This window comes from Pongo abelii, chromosome 5 (genome assembly GCF_028885655.2).
Source record: "Pongo abelii isolate AG06213 chromosome 5, NHGRI_mPonAbe1-v2.0_pri, whole genome shotgun sequence".
Taxonomy (NCBI): domain Eukaryota; kingdom Metazoa; phylum Chordata; class Mammalia; order Primates; family Hominidae; genus Pongo; species Pongo abelii.
Genome location: NC_071990.2, coordinates 126,779,323 through 126,804,131, shown reverse-complemented (window position 1 = coordinate 126,804,131; position 24,809 = coordinate 126,779,323). Strand labels below are relative to the sequence as shown.

General features: G+C 37.0%; 1 long non-coding RNA gene across 1 annotated transcript in view; it reads left to right on the top strand.

The window, feature by feature from the left end:
* The window catches only part of LOC134761554 (uncharacterized), a 77,034-nt gene that overhangs the window by 50,073 nt on the left and 2,152 nt on the right, over window positions 1-24,809 (top strand). Inside the window, exons 3-4 of the long non-coding RNA XR_010140338.1 lie at window positions 23,343-23,525; window positions 24,230-24,397. This is a non-coding gene — a long non-coding RNA (uncharacterized LOC134761554). The remainder of the gene's footprint in view (window positions 1-23,342; window positions 23,526-24,229; window positions 24,398-24,809) is intronic.

The following is a 24,809-nucleotide window of genomic DNA, read 5'->3' as shown; positions in this document are numbered from 1 at the left end:
CATCCTGATACCAAAGCCGGGCAGAGACACAACAAAAGAAGAGAATTTTAGACCCATATGCCTGAAGAGCATCGATGCAAAAATCCTCAATAAAATACTGGCAAACAGAATCCAGCAGCACATCAAAAAGCTTATCCACCATGATCAAGTGGGCTTCATCCCTGGGATGCAAGGCTGGTTCAACATACGAAAATCAATAAACGTAATCTAGCATATAAACAGAACCAAAGACAAAAACCACATGATTATCTCAATAGATGCAGAAAAGGCCTTTGACAAAAGTCAACAATGTTTCGTGCTAAGAACTATCAATAAATCAGGTATTGATGGGACGTATCTCCAAATAATAAGAGGTATCTATGACAAACCCACAGCCAATATCATACTGAATGGGCAAAAACTGGAAGCATTCCCTTTGAAAACTGGCACAAGACAGGGATGCCCTCTCTCACCACTCCTATTCCACACACTGTTGGAAGTTCTGGCCAGGGCAATCAGGCAGGAGAAGGAAATAAAGAACATTCAATTAGGAAAAGAGGAAGTCAAATTGTCCCTGTTTGCAGATGACATGATTGTATATTTAGAAAACCCCGTCGTCTCAGCCCAAAATCTCCTTAAGCTGATAAGCAACCTCAGCAAAGTCTCAGGATACAAAATCAATGTGCAAAAATCACAAGCATTCTTATACACCAAGAACAGAGAGCCAAATCATGAGTGAGCTCCCATTCACAATTGCTTCAAAGAGAATAAAATACCTAGGAATCCAACTTACAAGGGATGTGAAGGACCTCTTCAAGGAGAACTACAAACCACTGCTCAATGAAATAAAAGAGGACACAAACAAATGGAAGAACATTCCCATTCCATGCTCATGGGTAGGAAGAATCAATATCGTGAAAATGGCCATACTACCCAAGGTAATTTATAGATTTAATGCCATCCCCCTTAAGCTACCAATGACATTCTTCACAGATTTGGAAAAAACTACTTTAAAGTTCATATGGAACCAAAAAAGAGCCCACATTGCCAAGTCAATCCTAAGCCAAAAGAACGAAGCTGGAGGCATCACGCTACCTGACTTCAAACTATACTGCAAGGCTACAGTAACCAAAACAGCATGGTACTGGTACCAAAACAGAGATACGGACCAATGCAACACAACAGAGCCCTCAGAAATAATACCACACATCTACAACCAACTGATCTTTGACAAACCTGACAAAAACAAGAAATGGGGAAAGGATTCCCTATTTAATAAATGGTGCTGGGAAAACTGGCTAGCCATATGGAGAAAGCTGAAACTGGATCCCTTCCTTACACCTTATACAAAAATTAATTCAAGATGGATTAAAGACTTAAATGTTATACCTAAAACCATAAAAACCCTAGAAGACAACCTAGGCAATACCATTCAGGACATAGGCATGGGCAAGGACTTCATGTCTAAAACACCAAAAGCAATGGCAACAAAAGCCAAAATTAATAAATGGGATCTAACTAAACTAAAGAGCTTCTGCACAGCAAAAGAAACTACCATCAGCATGAACAGGCAACCTATAGAATGGGAGAAAATTTTTGCAATCTACTCATCTGACAAAGGGCTAATATCCAGAATCTCTAATGAACTCAAACAAATTTACAAGAAAAAAACAAACAACCCCATCAACAAGTGGGCGAAGGATATTAACAGACACTTCTCAGAAGAAGACATTTACGCAGCCAAAAAACACATGGGAAAATGCTCATCATCACTGGCCATCAGAGAAATGCAACTCAAAACCACAATGAGATACCATCTCACACCAGTTAGAATGGTGATCATTAAAAAGTCAGGAAAAAACAGGTGCTGGAGAGGATGTGGAGAAATAGGAACACTTTTACACTGTTGGTGGGACTGTAAACTAGTTCAACCATTGTGGAATACAGTGTGGCAATTTCTCAGGGATCTAGAACTAGAAATACCACTTGACCCAGCCATCCCATTACTGGGTATATACCCAAAGGATTATAAATCATGCTGCTATAAAGACACATGCACACGTATGTTTATTGCGGCACTATTCACAATAGCAAAGACTTGGAACCAACCCAAATGTCAAACAATGATAGACTGGATTAAGAAAATGTGGCACATATACACCATGGAATACTATGCAGCCATAAAAATGATGAGTTCATGTCCTTTGTAGGGACATGGATGAAGCTGGAAACCATCATTCTCAGCAAACTATCACAAGGACAAAAAACCAAACACCGCATGTTCTCACTCATAGGTGGGAATTGAACAATGAGAACACATGGACACAGGAAGGGGAACATCACACACCAGGGCCTGTTGTGGGGTGGGGGGAGGGGGAAGGGATAGCATTAGGAGATATACCTAAAGCTAAATGACGAGTTAATGGGTGCAGCACACCAACATGGCACATGCATACATATGTAACAAACCTGCAGATTGTGCATATGTACCCTAAAACTTAAAGTATAATAATAATAATAAAATAAATAAATAATTTTAAAAAAAGAATGTTGAATATTGGCCCCCACTCTCTTCTGGCTTGTAGAGTTTCTGCAGCGACATCTGCTGTTAGTCTGATGGGCTTCCCTTTGTGGGTAACCTGACCTTTCTCTCTGGCTGCTCTTAACATTTTTTCCTTCATTTCAACTTTGGTGAATCTGACAATTATGTGTCTTGCAGTTGCTCTTCTCGAGGAGTATCTTCGTGAGAGTCTCTGTATTTCCTGAATTTGAATGTTGGTCTGCCTTGCTAGGTTGGGGAAGTTCTCCTGGATAATATCCTGCAGAGTGTTTTCCAACTTGGTTCCATTCTCCCCATCACTTTCAGGTACACCAATCAGATGTATATTTGGTGTTTTCACATAGTCCCATATTTCTTGGAGGATTTGTTCATTTCTTTTTACTCTTTTTTCTCTAAACTTCTCTTCTCGCTTCATTTCATTCATTTGATCTTCAATCACTGATACTCTTTCTTCCAGTTGATCAAATCGGCTACTGAAGCTTGTGCATTTGTCACGTAGTTCTCACGCCATGGTTTTCGACTCCATCAGGTCATTTAAGGAATTAACTACACTGGTTATTCTAGTTAGCCATTGGTCTAATCTTTTTTCAAGGTTTTTAGCTTCTTTGCGATGGGTTCGAACTTCCTTTAGCTCGGAGAAGTTTGATCGCCTGAAGCCTTCTTCTCTCAACTCAACAAAATCATTCTCCATCCAGCTTTGTTCTGTTGCTGGCTAGGAGCTGCGTTCCTTTGGAGGGAGAAAGATGCTCTGATTTTTAGAATTTTCAGCTTTTCTGCTCTGTTTTTTCCCCATCTTTGTGGTTTTATCTACCTTTGGTCTTTGATGATGGTGACGTACAGATGGGGTTTTGTTGTGGATGTCCTTTCTGTTTGTTAGTTTTCCTTCCGACAGTCAGGACCCTCAGCTGCAGGTCTGTTGGAGTTTGCTGGAGGTCCACTCCAGACGCTGTTTGCCTGGGTATCAGCAACGGAGGCTGCAGGACAGCGAATATTGCTGAACAGCAAATGTTGCTGCCTGATCGTTCCTCTGGAAGCTTCATCTCAGAGGGGTACCCGGCCGTGTGAGGTGTCAGTCTGCCCCTACTGGGGGGTGCCTCCCAGATAGGCTACTCGGGGGTCAGGGGCCCACTTGAGGAGGCAGTCTGTCTGTTCGCAGATCTCAAACTCCATGCTGGGAGAACAACTACTCTCTTCAAAGCGTCAGACAGGGACATTTAAATCTGCAGAGGTTTTTGCTGCCTTTTGTTCAGCTATGCCCTGCCCCCAGAGGTGGAGTCTACAGGGGCAGGCAGGCCTCCTTGAGCTGCGGTGGGCTCCACCCAGTTCGAGCTTCTGGCTCACTTTGTTTACCTGCTCAAGCCTCAGCAATGGCAGGCGCCCCTACCCCAGCCTCGCTGCCACCTTGCAGTTTGATCTCAGACTGCTGTGCTAGCAATGAGAGAGGCTCCTTGGGTGTGGGACCCTCCAAGCCAGGTGTGGGATATAATCTCCTGGTGTGCCGTTTGCTAAGACCATTGGAAAAGTGCAGTATTGGGTGGGAGTGATCCAATTTTCCAGGTACCGTCTTTCACAGCTTCCCTTGGCTAGGAAACGGAATCCCCTGACCCCTTGTGCTTCCTGGGTGAGGCAATGCCCCACCTTGCTTTGGCTCATGCTCGGTGGCCTGCACCCCCTGTCCTGCACCCATTGACCAACAAGCTCCAATGAGATGAACCCAGTACCTCAGTTGGAAATGCAGAAATCGCCCATCTTCTGCGTTGCTCACGCTGGGAGCTGTAGACTGGAGCTGTTCCTATTCGGCCATGTTGGAACTACCCGAAACATGAAATATGTTAATTCTTCCCAAGGTTATTTATACATTTATCCAAGTCCAATAAAATTTCACAAGGTATAAATTTATGATGTTAAAAATTTTGTAAACTTCATTTTGAAGAATACAGAGACAAACTTAGTCAAGAATATTAGAGGACAAAATGTTTTAAGAAGTTTGAAAAAGAGTAGCTAGGGAAGAACTTATGTTATAAGGTATTACAATTTTAAATAAAATTTAATATGGTGCTAAAATCAGTAGATAGATTGATGTAACAAAATACATAGGCCTGGTGTTGACTGTAATATATAAGAACCTAATATATGATGAAAGAAACATCCTAAACCAATGGGGAAAATATCTTTGAACCAGTATTTTCACTGTCTGAAATTCATTCTAAGAAATTAGCAAAAGAGAAAGTAAAAAATTCCTGAACAAATAAATTAATCACAGCACTATTTAAAATAACAAAAGGTCAGAAATAACTAACCCTTTTATAACAAAGCAGAGTGGTTAAATAAACTATAGCAGATCCATATTATGAAATATGCAGCAATTAAAATTACATCTTTATCAATTTTATTGATATGAGTAAATAGCTATTATAAAGTTTCAAGATACTATATATCCAATATGATCATAAATGTACATCAGCTACATAATATGTATAAAATGACTGCAAAGATATAAACAAAAATCTTATAAATACATTTATATAAATGGAAAAAGTATGACATATTTAAGTCTATTAAATAAAAATAACTATAAGGACGAATTACATAAGTTTATAAAATTATTAAGGGAATATATGGAAAAGTGAACACTGACTTTTCTACTAAGTCCTAGAATTAGGAAGGTCCTCCTTGAATCTTGAACATTGCACATCTAGAAAAAAAATTCAGAGCTGCTTTAAGTTATGGGTATTGTAGATGTCACTGGAGATGGATTCTAGCCTTGAGAAAAGTCATTTTGGATAATTATACTGCTATATATTACCACAGTCACAAATAGTTCATAGCCACATTTCAAGTACAGATGATTCAAAAAGTTTTTAATGTAAATGGAACTTTAAAAGTTATTTTCTCCCTACTACCTTTATCTCTTTAAACACACCTGGTATCTACAAATAAGATACAAAAATAGATTCTTAATATAGTTTGGCTGTGTCCCCACCCAAATTTCACCTTGAATTGTAACTCCCACAATTCCCACATGTCTTGGGAGGGACCTGGTGGGAAGTGATTGAATTATGGGGGCGGGTCTTTCCTGTGCTGTTCTCGTGATAGTAAGTCTCATGAGATCTGATGGCTTAAAAAAAAAAAAAAAGCGGGAGTTTGACCGCACAAGTTATCTCTTTGCCTGCCACCATCCAAGATGTGACTTCTCCTCCTTGTCTTCTGCCATGATTGTGAGGCCTCCCCAGCCACGTGGAACTGTGAGTCCAATGAAACCTCTTCCCTTTGTAAATTTCCCAGTCTTGGGTATGTCTTTATCAGCAGCATGAAAATGGACGAATACAATTCTATTGCCAAAATTATATTTTTGTCTTTTAGAAAAATAAATGTAAATTTAGATATGCTCCTGGTTAGTAGATGCTATAAGAAATTATTTGATATATTTTTTAGCATTAACTTATATGCCCCTAATCTAAATAGGGCAAATTTCATCAAATCTTCTTCAAACCAAAAGATTACATAAATAGAAAAGATTTGCATTATAATTATAGAAAAGACAGAGTTTAAAAAATTGTCTTGAACTATTATACACAGCTAAAATTTTAACTTTACCTGAACACGTGGCATCACAGAATACCCTATTTTTAAATTTTGCCCCATTAAATTTGCTTTGACAGGCAAAATCCAGCCATCTTATTAAGTTTTCAGTTTTTATTAGGACCCCAAGTGTGATTTTTAAATAAAATGGTTGTAATTAAAAAAAAAAAAAACGGGAAAAGTTAAATTTGAGCTGTACCTCTACCCTTAATCTCCATGTCAGAAAAATGATTCCACAATGTCTTTTACCTGTTAAAGAGCAATCGCCTAAAAATAAAAACATGCTTCCCCACTGCAGCCAAGAAAGCTTCTGTTCTAAGAAAAAGATGTATTTCCTTGTTTTGATGATGTTCATCTTTTGTGGCCTGTCACCGCTGAAAGAGAGCTTTCAATTCCCCCCAAAACCACAAAATACCCCACTTCTCCCTCATCATTGTGGTTACCAGTTTATTTATCAGTTGTGGCAAATGGTCACCCTTTATACCATACTTAGCTAAATATTGTTTGTTTTAGGAACAAAGCACAGAGGACAAATATTTCAATGTGGTTTTTCATTTGGGAAGGGAGTGGGACTAACACTTGCATTCCAGCTGATTCTCAGCCTCTCAGCCCTGTGCTCTGGAGGCAGCTGAAGCTTCAAAGAGTCCTCCAGACTCTGAGGAGACACTTAGGCTCTAACTTGCACAGAGGAGGCAGAATTAGATTGGGTGCAATTAACCTGAGAAGTCTATAGATTCTAGGCCCTAGGCAAGGAGAAAGATGGAAAGACTACAACAGCACCCTGGTTTAATTATCATATAAACAGATCATAAGGAAACAGTGTCTCTTCTTTTAAGGAGCCTCTGCAAGGGAGTTTTTTTGGTCTGGATTTAGGCTGATTCCAGTAAACTAAATATGGAATGAATGTTAATTCAAGAGAAATCAAAATTAAAAGAAACCACCTCTACCCAAGGCCACCCAATACGATAAAGAAAATCCCTTTCAAGCCTAAAATATTACTACTGGGGGTCCATGATAAAGGAAAGAATGTACTCCATTTTATTTAATTAAAAAATTCATTAGTCATGACCCACTGAACTGATTTCTTGCTGCACTAATGGGTCATGATCCTCAGTTGGAAAAAACACTAGTCTTATGGGAGCCCATGGAAAAAATTTAGATTGGATGCTGTGAGTGGCCCAGATGTGTAATTCTTCAAGGTAGTGTGGCCTGAGAAAGAGGAAGTATAGGGTTTCAGCGGGGCCACCAAGGAGAAAAACCTACATTTTCTCCCCCAGCATTGGATTTCCTGGTGTCAGAATCTGAGGTACAATAGTGTGGGCTGTTTCAACAGTCTTGCCCATTTGTTTTTCTACAAATCTATCCATCAAGTTTTGATAAGACTGTCAGTTCTGGCTTTCACTGTTACCAGTGGGACACTGGGCAAGAAGTGTGGTACGAATGGGGAAAAACACTGTGGGGTATTGGATAAGAGCATAGGCTGTAGAGTCAGACAGGCTTTGAAGCAAATTTCATCTCTGCCATTTACTAGTTGGTTACCTTGCCAATTTACTTAACCTCTCTGATATGTTTTTTCAGGGGAATTTATTGTGACACCAAAGCATGTAGCATAATACTGGGCACAGGATGCTTAATAAACAGTAGATATGTGATGTGATTTTTTTCTTTTTTTTTTTGAGATGGAGTCTTGCTCTGTCCCCCAGGCTGGAGTGCAGTGGCATGACCTCAGCTCACTGCAACCTCCACCTCCCGGGTTCACATCATTCTCCTGCCTCAGCCTCCCAAGTAGCTGGCACCACAGGCACCCACCACCACGTCCGGCTAATTTTTTGTGTTTTTTAGTAGAGACAGGGTTTCACCGTGTCAGCCAGGATGGTCTCGATGATCTCCTGACCTCCTGATCCTCCCGCCTCGGCCTCCCAAAATGCTGGGATTATAGGCGTGAGCCACCGCCCCAGCCTGTGATGTGGTTTTTAATCAAGGCTCTAGTAGTAATAGCTGTGTGACCTTGTACCAATCACATAACATCTGTGAGCTGAGAGAAGCCACGACCCTGTCTTCCTCTTCTCTCTACAAATAATGCATCAATTAAACCATGGATCATTGGCCTAGAGAGAAGTAGAAAGTAATATCCTTCCTACTTCTCTCTAGGCCAGCGACCCATGGTTTAATTGATCCATTGTCTGTAAAGTGAGGGGCTTGAATGAGAGGTGTGATGTGCTCCCCAGCTTTAGATTTCATTAATTCCTCTAGGAATTTGGGAATACAGTGACCAGGTGATGGAAATGTATCTGCCAGCTAGATTTGCAGAAAAGGCCACCTTTGAGCTTTCTTCTATCATGTAGACACTGGCTTCTTTTAGAAACTGCCTTGTTTGTAAAAATCCTTCAGAAACCATTTCAGGAACAGAATAGAATTATAAAATCAAACTTTTAACTACATGTTTCAGCAGAAAAATAAGCAAGCTGCAATGACATGATGCAGTGTTGCCTAGATGCCTGATGTCATGAGAGTTTTGCTATATATCACTGGTGAAGATCTGACTGTAAGTAAAGTTTTCCTGATCCGATTATTATGAGATCTTCTGCCTCTTTGATGGTATAAGGATTATACAAAGGTACCTTTTTTGCTTTTATATTTTAACCTCAATAATCAGTTGTTTCTCCTTTAAAGAGAGAAAGGTAATCTTTACTATTAGAAAAATGATTCCTGTTCTCCTTTTATCCCAAGTGCCCTTCCTACTTCTCTCTAGGCCAATGATTCATTGTTTAATTTATTAAGTGACTCAAAATGACATCCCTCAGTTGACCCTGAGCTTTCAGTCTTCTCCTTTTCACTTTCTTCTGGCCTAAAATAAATGTACTCCTTCCTATGCATTTACCTACTTTTGGTCAGAATTCATGCCGTTCTCCAGGTTGGGTTGTTTTTGCCTCATCCATGTCTGTGGGATCTCTTTCATTCTCTCTCCTCTCCCTTCTCTGCACCTTCATGTTAGTGTAGGTATTTTACTATTTCTCACCCACACAATTGAAAGCATACTATTGGGTCAGCAAGCCTCCTTTTTCCCCTCATCTCAATATAGTCTTGCTACAATTATTGGCCAAAACACTCTAAATAATATCACCGAGTAAGTCAAAACCTTGCTTTAAAATCATCAACGACTTAGTGCTTAAGGAAAAGGAAAAAGAGAAAATCCAAGCTGGGAATTCTCTATTCCTAGAGAACTCCTTATTGGTTTGTTTGCTGTTTAAAAGCTATCCTATCAGGTTTCTGCTCAGTCAGATATTGGGACTAGTACTAGCTAAACTTGTGCTAAGACATAAATGACTATTCACCTGGATAAAATTATATGAAATCACGAGTTCAGATCTTTAACAGCATGTAGCACAGTGAACTTTGGCAGAGAAGGCAAAAATGAAGGGAGCCCATGATTGTCCCAAGGTACATAATCTTAAAAGCAGACAGAAAAACACACATCACCTACAGGAGAATGATAATAACAATGACTAATAGTGATCATAATAATAATAATAATGCCTTCTCATCAGAAGTAATGGAAATAGAATAATGAATTACCATTTTTTTCTTAAATGAAAAAAAAAAAAGACTGTGAACCTAACATTCTGTAACCAGTTAAAATATCCACCAAAAATGAAGTTGAAATAAAGATTATCAGACTAACCAGATCTGAGAGAATACATTGCCAGGAGACTTCAACTACAAGAAGTGTATAAAGAAGGTCTTCAGGTAAAGGATAATGATATATGGAAACTTGATTTTACACAAAGGACTAAAGAGTGCCGGATACGGTTAGTATACAGGCAAATCTAAAATTCTTTTTCATACTGTAATTTCTTCAAAAATTAATTGATTCTTTAAAGCAGAAATAACAAAATATCATGGGGTTTAAAATATACATAGCAAACAATAATACAAAAATGGGAAGGGAGAAAATGGAAGTATACTATTGTAAGATTCTTATCATATACATAAATTAGTATAATACTGGGGGTAGACTCTGACAGATTAAAAATTCATGTTGTAAATCCTAAAGCAACTGTTAATAAAATGAAAACAAATCTAGCAGAAGACAAAAAATAACTAAGATCAGAGCAGAACTGAAGGAGACAGAGACATGAAAAACCCATCCAAAAATCAATGAATCCAGGAGCTGGTTTTTTGAAAAGATCAACAAAATAGACCATAAAAATCCTAGAAGAAAACCTGGACAATACCATTCAGGAGTTAGGCATGGGCAAAGACTTCATGTCTAAAACACCAAAAGCATGGCAACAAAAGCCAGAATTGACAAATGGGATCTAATTAAACTACAGAGCTTCTGCACAGCAAAGGAAACTATCATCAGAGCGAACAGGCAACCTACAGAATGGGAAAAAATTTTTGCAATCTATCCGTCTGATGAAGGGCTAATATCCAGAATCTACAAGGAACTTAAACAAATTTGCAAGAAAAAAACAAACAACTCCATCAAAAAGTGAACAAAGGATATGAACAGACACTTCTCAAAATAAGACATTTATGCAGCCAACAGACATACGAAAAAATGCTCATCATCACTGGTCATTAGAGAAATGCAAATTAGAACCACAATGCGATACCATCTCATGCCAGTTAGCATGGCGATCATTAAAAAGTCAGGAAACAACAGATGCTGGAGAGAATGTGGAGAAACAGGAACACTTTTACACTGTTGGTGGGAGTGTAAATTAGTTCAACTATTGTGGAAGACAGTGTGGCAGTTCCCCAAGGATCTAGAACTAGAAATACCATTTGACCCAGCAATCCTATTACTGGATATACACCCTAAGGATTATAAATCATTCTACTATAAAGACACATGCACATGTATGTTTATTGCGGCACTATTCACAATAGTAAAGACTTGGAACCATCCCAAATGTCCATCAATAATACATTGGATAAAGAAAATGTGGCACATATACACCATGGAGTACTATGCAGCCATAAAAAAAGATGAGTTCATGTCCTTTGCAGGGACATGGATGAAGCTGGAAACCATCATTCTCTGCAAACTATCACAAGAACAGAAAACCAAACACCACATGTTCTCACTCATAAGTGGGAGTTGAACAATGAGAACACATGGACATAGTGAGGGGAACATCACACACTGGGGCCTGTCAGGGGGTGGGGAGCTAGGGGAAGGATAACATTAGGAGAAATACCTAACGTAGGTTGATGGGTAGCAAACCACCATGGCACGTGTATACCTATGTAACAAAACTGCACGTTCTGCACATGTATCCCAGAACTTAAAGTAAAATAATAAAACAAACAAACAAAAGAAAATGAAAACAAAAAAGTATGATGATAAACCAGAAGCCAGTAGAGGAGATGAAATAAAATACTAACATGTACTCAATTAATCCACAAAAAGGAAGAAAAAAAGGGGAAGAGACTATAGAGAATCTGAAACAAACAACAAATTACAAGATAGCATATTTACAAATAATGTATCAATTATTGCATTATATATAAATGAAATAAACTTCCCAATCAAGGATAAAGTTCACCAGATTAGATTAAAAACCAAGGCCCAGCTATAAGTTGCTTAAAAGAGACATACATTAGATGTAAAGACAAGAATAGTTTAAAATTAAAGGGTGGTAAAATATGTGTCATGCAAACATGAATTTAAAAAGAAAGTTGTGCCTATTCCATGTTCATTGAAGCATTATTCACAATAGCCAAAATATAAAATCAACCTAAGTGTCCATTATTGGATGAACAGATAAAGAAAATGTGGTATATATGCACAATGGAATAACTATTCATCTTTTAAAAAGTAGGAAACCATTTGCAACAACATGAATGAACCTGGAGTATATTATATTAGGTGAAACAAGACAGGCAAAGAAAGAATGACAAATACCATATGATCTCACTTACATGTGGAGTATAAAAGTGTCAAACTCATAGAAACAGAGTTAAATGGTGGTTACCAGAGGCTGAGGCATGGTTCACTGGGGAGATGTCAGTCAAAGACACAAAATTTCAGTTAGAGAGGAGGAACATGTTCAAGAGATCTATTGCATATTATGATGACTACAGTTAATAATATATTGTCGATTTGAAAGTTGCCTATTTAATAGAGTAGATTTTAAGTGTTCACACCAAGAAAAATGGCATGTGAGGTAATGTATATGTTAAATAGCTTAATTCAACTATTCCTCAATGTATGCATATACCAAAACATTATGTTGCATACCATAAATATATACAATTTTTACTTGTCAATTAAGAAATAGTTAATAGAAATAAAAATTAAAAGATAAGAATAGGAAAAGTAGTTGTGTCTATATTAAGATGAAAGTAGACTTCAGAATGAAAGTATCGATCAACGGAAACATTTCAAAATTTTAAACAGGTCAATTCATCAAGAGGAGACAGCAATCATAAATGGGTATTCACCTAAAAACAGAGGTTCAAAATATATGAAGCAAAGAATGGCAGAGCTGATGGGAGAAGTAGACAATTCCACAATTGTCATTAAAGGTTTTCATACTGCAGTCTCAGTAAATGATTTTTAAAAAACAGCATAAATCAGTAAAGATATTGAAGATTTGAACACTACTGTCAACAAACTCAATCAAATTGACATTTGTAGAATTCTACATCCAGCAACAGTAGAATAAATATTATTTTTAAGTGCACATGAGACATTCACAGAGATAGAGCACTTGTTATGCTATAAAATGTCTCAATAAATATTAAATAATTGAAACAGTTCTAAACATGCTTTGAACAAAACAATACTACTTTAGAAGTGAATAAGAAACATATATCTGGAAATCTTCAAAGATTTGGAAATTAAGCAACAAACTTCTACATCACCTATAGATCAAATAAGAAATCTCAAAGAAAACTAACAAATATGTATTTAGACCTGACTGATAATACAATATTTCAAAATGTGGGAATTGTAGACACAGCAGTGCTTTAGAGAAAAATTTATAACTCTAAATGTTCGTATTAGGAAAAAAAGGTTTAAAATCAATAATATTTGTTTTTACCTTAAGAAGTTATAAAAAGAATGAAATGAAACTCAAATAAGCATAGGAAAGATATAGTAAAGACAAGAATAAATGTCAATGAAATAGCAAACAAACAATAGAGAAAACAAAAGACACCAAAAGCCAATTTTTTGTAGTGGTTAATAATATATAGGTAAAGCAATTAGACTGGCTAAAGATAAACCGGGAAAAATCCCCAGAAATTACCAAATTCTAGAATAATGAGACTTTATTACATATTCTATCAACATTAAAACAATAATGAGGAAATATTATAAACAATTCTATGCCAATAAATTCAAATTGAAGGGCATGAATTCTAAAAAGTAGAAAAATACGTGTAAAAGAGGAGGACATGTATATCTTTTAGACCAGCAGAAAGTGAAAGGGAGAGAAAGACTGACAGCTCAGGACTAACTAAGGAGTCTCAGTTGAAAGACTTCTCAATAAATTAAACAAGCATCACTGGCCTACAGGAAAGTGGAAAGGAACTTTCCCTTATAAAAGGAAAACAGAAATTATTTTTCCAAGAGTTAAGACTAAATTTCCTTCTTTAATAGAGAAGCAACTAATTATTGAGATACATTTTTTAAATGCCAAATACGGGTATTAGATTATTTTTAAAAAATACTAGAAAGTTTGTTATTATGTTCAAGTTCAAAAGTGGGTCAGACTGGTACTTTCATCCAGGTTAGACAAAATGTCATATTAGATGATTATATGGATTTCAGTTTGAGGGTGCTATTTTTGGAAGGAAAAGGTATTTTTTCGTGGGCATTGGTTTTTGTCAATTCAGTCCCCGAAAGAGGCATATATGGGGTCTTTACGAAAAGGAGTTCTGCAAGTATGTGTGTTGGGTGTTCAACAGAATATTTTCTCAAGAACCACCTTCTATATCCAAAGAGTAGTCACCAAATTCATAAAATGTGAACATGAAGAAAACCTGCCATTATCTCCGTGCTGGAGGGATCTCTTCCATCCAGGGTCAAAAGTGAGCGGTTGCAGGTGTCTGCACATTTCAGGGAAAGAAGAGTTAAACCCAGCATTCCCTGGTAACAAAATGAACTCCCTACATTTGCTTCTCTCCTCTTCTCTTCTCCAGTCTTATTATCTCCATATCTCCCTGCTCTCAGACTCAATCCATTCTCTTCTCTTTCATATTCTAAACAGCTTTTTTTCCCTGTTGATTTACTTCCGTTTAGAGTAAACCATCTTACCCACAATATGCTTTGGAAGGAAAAAAAGAAGACAGATTAAAATATTATGTTCATATTATTACATTTTATTTTTATTTGTAGAGATAGGGTCTCCCTGTGTTGCCAGGGTTGGTCTTAAACTCCTGGGCTCAAACAATCCTTCTGCCTCAGCCTCCCAAAGTGCTGGGATTATAGCCGTGAGCCACCAGGCCTTTTCTTATTATTGTATTTTTTATATATACATAGAAAAATACCTACAAAGATAGACTTAAGTTAGTCATGGCTTCCTATGCATATTAGGGTTATAAGCGAATATTCCTTTGTTTTTCTTTCTGTATTTTTACTTATCTATGTTCTCTATTTTTCTGAAATAAGTATAAATTTTTTAAAAAATTAAAAATCCAAAGCTTTAAAAATCAACTAAGAGATCACTAACATTGGGATAATCCATATATGTCTTTCTTTTTCTTTTTCTCTCTCTTTTTTACTTATCTGAACTCTCTCATTTTTCTAGAATAAGCATACTTTTTTAATTTAAAAAATCAAAGGCTACAAAGAATGAACTAAGAAGACATCAAAGGAATTTTTCTATTTTGAATTCTAGCTGTTTCATGGAGAGTGAAAAGACAAATACCTGTAAATAATGTCTGAAATATGAATATATTATAAAAGAGTGAAGGACTTGATATAGCCTTAGAATATGAAATAGATAATTGAAGTCCCAATCTCTTTGGCTGGCTCTAAAATCACATACATTTTATTGTCTTGCCACTGTGCTTAGCTGTTGGAGAGTTTTATACCAATAATGGCATGACTAATTTGATGAAGATCTTAGGAAGTAGGGAAGCAAAAAGTATCTATATGGCTGACATATGGGAAATCATATGAAAAAGATGAACTTCCTTTCCCCAAAAAAGTTGTCAATAGAGGACAGGTCAAATTTCTTTAGTTAGCTCACTCTTATTGATCATATAACATGTACCTGGGACTGTACTAGACATTTAATTTAATTCTTACAACACTATGAGTGAGGTAAAACTATTGCTTCCATTTTTCAGAAGAGAAAATTGAGGCAACAACATCAAGCAGCTAGTAAGTAAAAAACCGGGATCAAATCCTGGCAGTCTTTCTCTTAACTACTGTTCCACCACTTAGGGAAAGTTTAGCCAGACTTTGGCCCTTATATGACAATAGATGAGATGACGGTTGAACTATCATTGTGTGTTAGACAAAATTGATGAAAAATGTAGAAAGAACCCATTTCATTTCAGAGAATATAGTCATAGGTATGAAAGAAACTTTAAGATAATGGTAGTTCTTGCCTTCAGGCAGGTGAATACCTGTTTCTTACATGATCATCTGTTGTCTATTCAGTTCTAAAATACCTAATGATACAGAATTCTTTGTGGAGTGCTGTAGAAGGCAGGCTCTAAGTTGACTCCCAATGGCTCTCACTTCCTAACATTTACACTCTTGTGTAATCCCCTCTGCTTGAGTGTGGGCTGCACATGGCCACTGGCTTCTGACACATGGAAGAGGGCAAGAGGGATGGGATGGGATGTCACTTCTGAGATGAGGTCAGAAAGACTATGACTTCTATCTTGCCCATTCTCTCTCGCTCTCTTTCATTCTCTAGCTTACTCTGAGGGAGGCCTGAATGCCATGTTGTGAGTGGCCCTGCTGAAAGACCTATGTGGCAAGGATCTGAGATCATTGGCCAACAGGCTGCAAAAAGTCCTACCAACAGCCAGGCTAGTGTTCTTGGAAGTGGATCTTCTCCTACTCTCCTACTTGAGATGACTGCATCCCCAGCTAACACTTCGATTGCAGCCTTGTTAAGATATCATGGGCCAGAGACACCCAGCTAAGTTATGCCTGAGTTACTAGCCCACAGAAATGATAAGATAATAAATATTTGCTGTTTTAAGCTGCTAAGTTTTGGGTTAACTTGTTATACAACAGTGGATAACTAATACAAGTACTGTCATTGATGTCATTGAACTCACCGGTAATTCTTTGAAAAAATGTCTACTTTCTCCCCAAACTAAAATCCATTAATTCCAGTAGTTAGGTGTTTGGCAGTGCCTTTAAAATGATGCGTAGAAGTACATGGCCAGTTCTTTAAAATTGTGTTGCTAGACTGAAGAAGATCTGTCTGACTTACTGGGCTTCCCACGTTCCTGCCTTCAGTTCCTGGGTTAGTGTCACAGGTTGCAGATTTTCCACTCCATCTCCCAGTCATGTCTCTGGCACTTCCCCCGCTTGGCTCCTAGTAATCAACTTTGGCTGACCTCTAACTCTCCACCTCCTGGACCACAAAATAAACCCAATGCTCTGATCATAGCTCCTCTGCAACTATGTTTACTCCTTGGTTTGGGATCTGCCCAGACTCTCATTACGCCTGCCATAGCATTATCCCTCTGTCCTGTACCTACGGATGAAGCAAACCATTGATTTCTCCAACTATGCTAAGTAAGAGCAAGTCATATTGTAAGTAATTTAATAATATAGAATTTCTAGAGTTATAAAATAATGAAGCAATTTTATAAAAAACTATCTTTTTAATAGGTTAAAAAATAAAGCAATGCCATCACTTCCAATAAATTTTGAACAATAGAAGGCAACCACTACCCATTTCCAAAAAGAAAGCTTGCGCTTTTGAGGATGAAAGGTTTGAATTAATTGTAAACCATGTAATCATATGCTTATTTTTTAGCTTTAAACTAATAAAATAATGGTGCCTTCTTAGCACAGTAGGCAGTGCGTCAGTCTCATAATCTAATACATTTTGCTCTACAATACATTTGAGGTGTTTTCTACATCAAGAATTTGCCTCACACTGACAAAATAATTGTGCAACATATATTCGTTGAAAAGCTATAAAAGACAGGACACTGGGCTGGGCTTTATGAGAGCACAACAAAAATGAAATTAGAAAAGTTGGGGAGAAATATTTTTTAAAACTTTCCCTCCAATTCCCATCTCTCCCGTGAAATAGGTTAGAAAAATATTTTTCTTCCTTGCTTATATGGCACCCGAACTTTCAATCTCTGAGTACCAAAAATTAAAAATTTCTGGAAAAAAATCACATTTTATATAACCTACTTTTGTTCTTCAGACTAAAAAAAATCATTTTAGATTCGCTTTAAAACTACTAAAACTTATATTTTGTATATATTCCAACTTTCTTAAATGGTCAAGGATCTTTAAAACATTTATTTCCTGCTTCTAGAATCTCAAAAAATCTTATCTTACTCTTAGACTTACTCAATATGCATATATATGAGGGCATTTAAAGCAAATAATATGTGACAAATTAGTGATGTTTTAGAGCATCTCCAGTTCACTACCTTTTACTCCAAGAATGTCAAGTTCTTGAGAGAAGAAATTTTCAACTGTTTTGTTCACTGCTATATCTCCAAGGCCTGGGACAGTGAATGCACAGCACATAGTAGGTGCTCAGTAAATTATGTGTTAATTGAAGGGATGACTGCCCACTTTGGGAGAACAGGGTTGGGATTTTGCTAACACTTTTACTCTCACTATCCTGCCATCACGTGTAGATGAATGTGGAGTAGATACTCTTTCCTGCTGATATAATGATTCCGACTTTCAACTCCTGTAAAAGAATTATATTTTGCTTTAAACAGAAATAAATGTGAAAATATTCTCAAAGGCGTGAACTCAGAAGGAAGAAAAAAACCCTTTCCCAACCTGTTATTTACCTTAATCTTCTTTAGAGTGAGTCTTTGCGATCCTCAGTCCCTTAAGCACTTTCTAAAGATGAACTAGATCAGATTCAGGAAGATGAAAGGAAGTCAAAGCCTCAGATTAAAAAACTAGCTAACGCCCAAATAGTGGCGCTGGGCTGCAGTGTGTGCACGCAGGATAACAGCAAGTTACTCTTAAGAAGCTAAAAGACATTTGCTTGTTGGGTCTTATTGTGGCTTTCTTTCCTCCTTTGTTCCTTCCCTCTCCTCCCCTACTTTTCTTTCATCCCCCCTTCTTTCCTCCCTCTTTTCAATCTTTCATCCTGATCTCAGGGCTTTCTAAGAAAATTGGAACCTTTTGGGCAGGGCATTTCTTCCCATATGTTATATTCCACTGTAAGACACACACATAGAAATCAGTACTGGATTACTTTTCTCTGGAATTTACTTCTAGAAAAAAAGAATGATTTTTTTGTTAAAAGGATAATGTCAGGATTTTTTTCTCCAAAAACAACTTTCAATTTTTATCTTTAGATTGGTACACACTTAGGCCAAAAATCTATCCTTTCCTTTATTCTATAACCATATCTACACTTCCTGAACAGTAAGAATTAGTTTTCATAATTTGGAAATACAAATTTATATATTTCTTCAACAGTTTACAAATATCCCATTTTAATACTCACAATAACCCTATACAATTGTAACTCAATACAAGGAAAGAAAATATTATTACTACCCTGTAGGGAAGTCCCTGCATTTCGCTCATATTTATTTAAGCAAAAAACATCTTGAAAATCACATCTGATGTTCGTTGAAATTTCTGAGGCAGTTAGATGTGGGTATGAACCAGGGAATGTGTTTTCTTTGAATTCTGTAGCTCTTCTACTCATTTCTTTATATTCTTTTTATTTCTTAACCATATGTTTTTGTACTGTATTAATGAAAAACTGTGGGATCCCTTGCTGGGGGGATTAGACTTGAGGGAACTTGTTCCGTGTTTAGGGAGGGAGAGGGAGTGCTTTCTGCCTCATCTTTCTATTGTGCCATCATGTTTCGTGGTGCCAATTCTGGGGAGGGTATGAATTGGTCATAATTGATTCTATTGTAACAAGAATACGCTTTCTTTAGTACTAATACTATTTTTATTTGTTTAAATGTGGCAAGGTTTATGTTATTTGATCATGTTAAATTAAATGAAAATTATTATGCCTTGAGAAACAAATTTTAGCAAAATGTATAGAAGTTATTTCTAAATTCTTTAAATATAAAATGTTAATGAGAATCCACTCAGGGCTGAGACACAAGGCGAGTACTTAAATGAGGTTGAAAAACTTTCAGTTCTTTTTGGAGTGTTATGATTTTATTTAAATTCTTGTGATCCCTCAAGTAGCTCCTTCTGCTGTTCTTCCCTATTTTTCTCTGTCCTTACCTCTCCTCTTCAGGGTAATTTGAGAAGGTGAGTAAAGGAAAAGAAACATTATTCTAATTCTCCACTAAAATTCCATCTACATTTCGCTCCCTACTAATCTCCCAAAGAGAACAGCATTAGCTCAGTCCCTGTTTTCACCAAGACATCTCTGTGATGCTATCTGACCTCTTGCTTTCCAGATGTCATTGGAAGTGAAACCATATGTGGTTTTCTAATGACTCAGATTCAGCCCCTCTTACATGAGAAGTCAGCCTGAGCAGCATGGGGGCCCATATCCCTCATAAGAAAAGGAACATGAGATAAAACTCAGTCACTCCCCTGCTTTGCCCAAGAAGAAAGGGAGGCGAGTTGTGCCACATCTTGTGGGGTGGGAAAATATTTCTCCTCCAGCGTAAATATTGAGCATCCTCTTCCTCAGGGCCAGCAGCCTCCATTTTTTGTTGTTGCTGTTGTTTGTGTTTAACATAGCCAGCTACAAGCTTCTACTGATGGCAAGAGCTTCCAGGGAGGCTGTGGAATTTTCAGTACTGCGAAGACACTGGCCTGTGAGATACTGAGATCTGGTTTACAGTAAAGCCCCATATTCTTCTATTTATTCCTTTACTCTTTAGAAAGTTCATACCAAAGCAGCTAGCTCACTGCTTGGTTTAAAAAAAAAAAAACTTTTTTAAACACCAGTCTCTCACATCTCCACAGTTTCTTTTGTGCTTTTAGCCCCTCATTAGTCTCACCACCTGGTCAAATCATAGGCACTTCCTTCTATTCTTTCTCCTTGATGGAATGTTTCAAAGCCATCACCCCTTCATCTCTGTGTTTTCCCACTGTTTTCATTTCTACTGTTTTTCAAAGTGACTTTATTTTTTATAGAGATAGGGTGTTGCTATTTTGCCCAGGCTGGTCTCGAACTCTTGGCCTCAAGCAGTCCTCCCACCTCAGTCTCCTAAAGTGCTGACATTACAGGGGCGAGTCACCACAACCTGCCAGGAGTGACTTTTTCGCTTTTAGTTTATCATTTACAGTGGTTTTTATGATCATATTAATTACTTACCTTCCCTTTTTCTCTGCATAGCTCAACACTAATCAATGATGGTGGTATTCAGCCCTTATTATGGTTCCACCAGCCTTTGACCGTTTGTTCCTTGGTTCTTCAATTACATATGGGACTCGAGGTCTAAACTGACCCTCATCTCATTTTCCCAAAGTCAAAGTTGCTGCAAGATCTTGCTAATAAAACATTGGCTAAGCAATGTGCTATCACGCAGTGTCATCTTTTTATTGTACACAACTTGGCTTTTCTAGCCATTTTGTTGTTTTATTGCTTCCATATTAGCTGTCTCTTTGAAAGAGAGCTTTCCTGACTTCCCCAAAGAAACAAAACAGTGTTCTAGGAAAAGCAATGTGAAAACTCATATTCTAATTTCACTCCTCAATGATTCATTGAGTGTACCACCATGTTAGAGGTATAAGGATGTTGCTGAATGATCTTCAGAGACCGGATTCTCTTGCTGAGGAAATTCTCTTGTGTCAAAGTAACCAAAGATACAATGATCTGTTTAGTCAATAAACTCATTTGTTCCCCCCACTCTTTCAAGACAACTCATGAAAATATTGGGCAACATTTTCATCCCATAATATATAATATCCCACCACACCACCCAACACCACAAACCCATCTTAACGTGGGTATTCTCTTGAATCATGAAGAGTTCCACAAAGTAAACAGGCAGGTTCCTATGACCCTTGTCTATTAGGTAGAATTTTTAAGACAAGGAGCCAACCAATATTCTTTCCCTCCACCTTCTTTCTTAGAGTGAGAACTGTTACTCTCTGGGCCACTTGGCCCATGTTGAATGATTCTCTGAGATGAGTTGACCCTTTTCACAAGATCTCAAACCAGGAGTGCTTAGACGATAAACTGGAGTGGGAAGTATAATAGGAAGAGAGCTTTCACAGAAATTGGAGGCATTTCCATTGTTCAGAGGTGAAATACCCTGTTTTGTCTCTGGTTCAAATTTAAGTTTACTGCCAAAGGTCACATGATGCAACAAGTCATGCAGGCAGTCTTCAAGTTGCCCAAGGGACAGAGCTTATTCTCTATGAAGTGATGTCCAGGCAAAATGCCCTTTAGAAGTTTGTGGTTTCCACAACAATAGGCTGAATTGTGTTTGCTGTCTGTAATTCCAGCTCATAAAAAACATGCAAAAAGATTATCCAAATCCTAGAGTTAAGGAACTATATTAAAGACAGATTTGCTTTGAACATCAGAGGCCAAAATGATGGAGAAGATGAGAGAAGACAGAGGTGGAGTAGAATCAAAATTTCTATCTACATATTATGTGTCTTTAAGATTAAATCATTATTGTGATTTCATTCTGCTTTTGTACTCAGCAGATAACTTTTGATCATGTCTCCAAAGAGACCAAAACCTGAAACCTGAAAAATGGCAAATTAACTAAGAACCAGATATTCCTGTTACTGTTGAAATAATTCTGTTATTGTCATTGCCTGATATTTTCACTAGAGTTTCGAGGCACTCTTTAATTGAAGACAGTAAAAAATCTTTGGTTGTTTGGTAATACCTATTATAGTTCCAATTGGAAATAGCCTTCAGCATAGTATTTTCACCTTTGAGAATTTTCCCTAAGTATAAGTATACTTAAAATATTGAAATAACATATGTTCAAGGTTACTCGTAAGTGAAAAAATACAAAATATATTCTGATATATCTATTTAAGGAAATAGCATACAGCTGCAAAAAATGGCAAAATGCATCACTTATTGGTTTTGAAAATATTTCATATCACTAAATGAAAGATGTCAAAGGAAAGAACAGTGAGTATAGTATAATATGTTCAAAATAAGAGAGGAAGGAAGGAAGGGAGACAGGAAGAGAGGAAGGAAGGAATAAAGAGAGGAAAAGAAGGAGGGAGGGGAAAGAAAAAAGGAAATCAATCAAAGGAAGGAGGAAGGAATGAATGGAGAGAAAAAGGAAGAAGGGAAGGAAGGGGGAGAAAATGAAGGGATAAAAGAATAACATTTACTTGAATATTCAGAAAATATCTCTGGAGGACTTGTCTCTTGGGATATCAACTGTCAGCTGGGGTCATGTACTTTGTACCTTTTAAATGTTTTGAAATGTTTTGTACCTTAAAACAATGTTAAGCCAAGTGAATAGATTACTTGTTTTAATATAAATGTGAGAAAGTTTCCCTACTTCCCTGTTTCCCGTTAAGGATCTGGGAGTGGGCTGTGGTGTTCAGTCTAATGCAGAATAAAGCATGAATACGAAAATGGCTATTTTTCTTTCATCTTGATAATTAGACTGTCTTTTTTTTTTTTTTTTTTTTTTTTTTTGACAAGGTCTCACTGTATTGCTCAGGCTGAATTCTCTCCCCTCAGCATCCCCAGTAACTGGGAGTAGCAGCATGTGTCATCACACTGGCTTATGCTGCCATTTGTCGTGCAGCAGAACGGGTGGAGTGGGGGGTATGGGCATTTGAAAATGTGTTTAAAGAAGCAGCTTCAAATGTCCTTCCCTTTGTTTGCGTGGTAAATAGTACAGGCAGTCAATCAGAAAAGATACTAATAAGCTGAAGAAGTGACAATACTACGGAGAAGTAAACAGCAAATTAGTGGTTTAAAAATTCTTATAAGAGGTAATCATATAAAACTGTTGAAGCTTAGGCAGTCTGAAAATAAGGCACATATCTGCATCTATGTGCAACTGAGTATAAATTGAATCAACTTCTCTTGTAGTTCTTTTTTAATATGTCCATGATGCCATGCAGCACCGTGCTATCTTTATCTATCTACACATTCTTCTGCAGTGTGAATCCCTGGAAAGCAAGATCACCATTCTGGTCTCTTGTGGATATCAATGCTGATCTCAGCTTCTGATGCATGGCAGTCAATTAATAAATGATTGTTGCCTGAAAAACTGAGCCCCAAAACAATATTACAAGTTTAATATCAGTAAACGATTTAATGCTTTCTAACTTGAAGATACCAGAGTAAGTGTTTACAGTATTTTTCCACTAAATTCCTTTTACTAAGGCAACTAAATGTTTCTAAGAAGTAAAAATGTCTAAAACTATAGCATGATTTATTTATGCACTTGGTAGCAAGTATATTTTAGAATGTAAATATTTGCTCTGTAAATTTTTTTAACATAAGCAAATAAAAAACATGTAAGCTTGATGAGTTCCTTGCATTAAACTTCAGAAATATTGAACATGAACATTTTGCCATTTATTTGTCAACTGATGTCACTTTACACTTTATTTGACACAATTAATGAAAATGATTTAACAAATATAGAAAGATAAAGAGAGCTACCAGAGATAATGCTAGTAGTCACACTCTTTCTACAGTTTAGCGGCTGTGTTATCAATGTTTTTATTGTACATTTATTGTACTCAAAAACCACAGAAGATTTTTTTCTGATCAACTAAATTTATAGTTTAAAAAAGGAAAATATTAAAAACCATCTATACTCTTCTGTTTTTGGTAATTGGGTATAATCTCAAACACAAATTAGCGTTTGGGGCTTGATTAAATAAATATCTCTTTCCTAATTTAGCTGGTCTAAAAGTTTAGTTCTTTAAATTGAAAGTTTGAATTAGAAAAATATATGAAGTCATGAGTGATTGTTTGATTATGGGTTTTTTCCCTATCTCATTCTTTCTTCCTTTTCTTGTCTTTTAAAACAAAATAGTCTTTTCTATTCCTGGACTTTTAGAGTTGCTGAGTTTTGTATAACCCAGAGATGGATTTAAATGCAGAGTGTATGAACTTCTTCATTCCTGAGGGAAGACTTATGATTTTGTGAGAAATGCCCCAGGAAAGGGGCCGGGGAGACTGATGGAGAAGAAGAGTTTGGGAGGTAAGAATGGCTTTCCGTGTGTGCTTTGCAGCCAGACTGCCTGAGTCCCTCTAGTCACGTGGCCCTGGATAAGTTCTTCAACCTCTCTAGGCTTAATTTAAAACTTCATAAAATGAGGAAAGGGCTATGTGTCTTCAATTCTAAAATGTCGTTAATTGTAAATGCACTATTAATTTATATTTAACTAAGAAAGCAGAATTCAATGACTTGTCTGTTTTGGAGGATGCATCCTAATTTCAGAGATGTCAGCATGTGTGGGGGGTGCATATTAGAATCCCTAAAATGCAGTAAAGATACGTACCTCATAGAATTGTGAGGATTAAATGATCGAATGAATGTGAAGAGTTAGCACATCTCAGAGTGCAATAAGTGCCCCATTACTATTAACTATTGTTACTATTATTATCCTAAA